Below are 3,169 nucleotides of genomic sequence, written 5' to 3'. Positions count from 1 at the left end.
ATTCAGGCTACTTCTATTGTTCCAACATTTAAAATGAAAAAGCACAATGCCTCCCAAATTGTTGCTGCAGTGGCTCTGGTAGACTGCTTGCTACCTCAGCTTTCTTTAAAAAAATCCAGGAGAAAACAAACCTCTTAAAGAGCCATAGTACCATCACAAGAGTAATTAATGTGTTCTCCCCCACCCATTGCTATCTGCCTTCAGAAGCCTCACTACAATAAATTGACTCTGTGTAAGACAGCTGAAATTTATCTTCACTTTTCTCATCTCATTTGGAGTCAATGGAATAAACATTTGTAAATTCTATTTAAAAAAACCTTTTGATTCTCATTAATGTACAATGGCAGTCATCATGAATTATTTCTGATCTGTATTGCCTGCATGAAGATATTTTAAAAATGTTTGTCATTACGTCTCATGCATTTGACAAATCAAACCAAAATCTTTAAAAATTAATATTATACTTTAAAGTGCATCATCATAATAAATAATCCATCAACTTTCCTCTTCCAAATGAATCTTTTACAATTCAGCCAACAACTGTGTATCATTTCAAAACTACAATGCCAAATGTAATCATTTATCCTAATTATAAAGTGGAAAGTTATTAATACAGTTTGTTTAAATCAGTGTGAGTCTCATCAGCAACGAAAGGTTAAAAGAATTGGTAAAAGGAGTCCCTGGGGTTTCAGATATGTACATTTTGGAATTAAATGATCAACATAAGTATTATTTAACATTAGATTTAAAATTACAATTGATTCTTTCAGTGGAACAAATATAAGGACATTGCTCTATAAGAAGGGAAGCAATGAAAATAATCATGTGTCTTTAAGTTGTATTGTTTTAAAGTTTTTAGAGGGTTGGTATGTGTGATTATACCTACTGATATATACTGGCGTGGCACACTGGATCAGTGGTTAGCTCTGCTGCCTTACAGCACCAGGGACCCAGGTTTGATTCTTGCCTTCGGTGCCCGCCTGTGTGGAGTTTGCACATTCGACACATGTCTGTGTGGGTTTCCTTTGGGTACTCTGGTTTCCATTCACAGTCCAAAGGTGTGCAGGTTAGGTGAATTGGCCATGCTAAATTGCCCATAGAGTCCAGGGATGTAAAGGCTGGGTGGGTTAGCCATGGGAAATAAAGGGTTATAGGGATCGGGTAAGGGGGTGGATTTAGGTGGGATGCTCTTCAGAGGGTCAGTGTGAACTCGATGGGTCAAGTGGCCTGCTTCCACACTCTAGGGATTCTACAATATAACACAACACTTACTCTGCATACAATTTTTCACATCTGCTTTTCAACTTGCTTTGCTTTGCATTTCTGAGTTATACTTTTGGGTTTAGGTCTCATGAAAGACAAAATTTAAAAAAATCATTTACAGAATTTGCATGTCACTGGCAAGGCCGACATTTATTGCCCATCTCCAATAACTCTTGAAAAGATAGTGGAGAGCCACCATCTTGAACCACTGAGTTGTTTTGCAGAAATTTTCATTGACTGCAAAGAGTCAATCTCAACCTTAGTCAAAGTGTGCAATCAGGTCATAATCCAAAAGGGACAAGGGCAGCAGGTTTCTTCCCCTAAAAGATTCCAGTTAACTCAGCTAGACCTTTATGACAAATTAGTACTTTTCTCGTCACCCTCATGATTCATTTTTATTTCTACTTTTTATTTCTTTTTTTATTACTAACTTGATTGAGCTTTTTTGATGAGGCATAAGAGAGCATTGATGAGAGCAATGCAGGTGATGCGGTGAATATGGAATTTTCTAATGATGTTTGATAAAGTGCCAAATAATAGGCCTGTTGGCAAAATTGAAGCTCATGGGATATAAAGGAAAGCTGTAGCATGAACATGAAGGTGCTTGAGTGACAGGAAACAGAGGGGTGGTGAACATTTGTTTTTCAGACTGGAGGAAGGGATGCAACAGTGTTCCCCTGAGTCAGTACTAGGTTCACTGCTTCATTACATATATATTAATGATGTACAGGGCCCACAATTTCCAGTTAACCAAAACCTGGAATTAAAGTGAGGTGCAAGGAGGATAGACATCAACAGGATGCTTCATCTGTTTTGAAACATCATCAGATTTGAAACTGCTCTCTTCCCAAAGATAAAGCTGGATGTGTTGGGTTTCTCCAGTAATTTCTTGAAATAATGACACAGAGGCTGGTATCTTGTCACTAAGTCTCCCTTAATTTACATGTGGTTTGTGCATGGATTCTGACTAGCCAGCTCAGAGCCAGTGCCTAAGATGAGGAGACTCTCTGTATCTGCTGTTTATTTTTTTTGTGTGAGAGACACAAGGTGCACAAATCTTTATTCAATTTCCACCACCAGGAAGATAGGAAAACATCCAGGTGGCCAGTGACAAACACTGCCCTTCACATCAAAGGGCAGTTCTGTGTAATCAAAACAGTGAACGGGAGGGTAGGGACTAAATCAAAATAGAGTTGGAGGGAGAAATGATGCACTTCACTCCCTGCGGCGCCCACCTCTCCCTGAACAACTCCAGGGTGTTGGTCGACACCGCGTGCTCCTTCTCCAAGGACACCCGGGCTCTAACGTAACCGCGGAAGAGGGGCAGGCAGTCGGCCCTAACAACCCCCTCCACGGCCCGCTGCCTGGACCTGTTAATGGCCAGTTTAGCCAGGCCCAGGAGCAGACCCACGAGGAGATCTTCAGACCTGCCCTCTCTCCTCTGTACCGGGTGCGCGAAGATCAGGAGCGTGGGACTGAAGTGCAACCAAAAGCAGAGGAGAAGGTTTTTCAGGAAATCAAAAAGGGAGTGCAAATGCCCACACCCAATATACACGTGGTCCATGGACTCCACAGCGCCACAGAACAAGCAGTTGGGCTGGGAGTCCGTGAACCACCGCAACCTGCGGTTGCAGGGGACTGCTGCGTTCATCCCCCTCCACCCCAGATCCCCGAGAGAAAGGGGGGGGACTCCCGCGTAGAGAGCCCTCCACTGGGGATCCCCACCGCCCGGTGGCAAATGGGCATGCCAAGACGTATCTGCTGTTTATTTTTTTTTACAAAGTGCACAAATCTTTATTCAATTTCCACCACCAGGAAGATCGGAAAACACCCGGGTGGCCAGTGACAAACACTGCCCTTCACATCAGAGGGCAGTGCTGTGTGATCAAAACAGTGAAGGGGAGGG

The sequence above is a fragment of the Chiloscyllium plagiosum genome, chromosome 27, assembly GCF_004010195.1.
Source record: "Chiloscyllium plagiosum isolate BGI_BamShark_2017 chromosome 27, ASM401019v2, whole genome shotgun sequence".
NCBI lineage: Eukaryota > Metazoa > Chordata > Chondrichthyes > Orectolobiformes > Hemiscylliidae > Chiloscyllium > Chiloscyllium plagiosum.
This window is presented reverse-complemented; position numbering follows the sequence as displayed.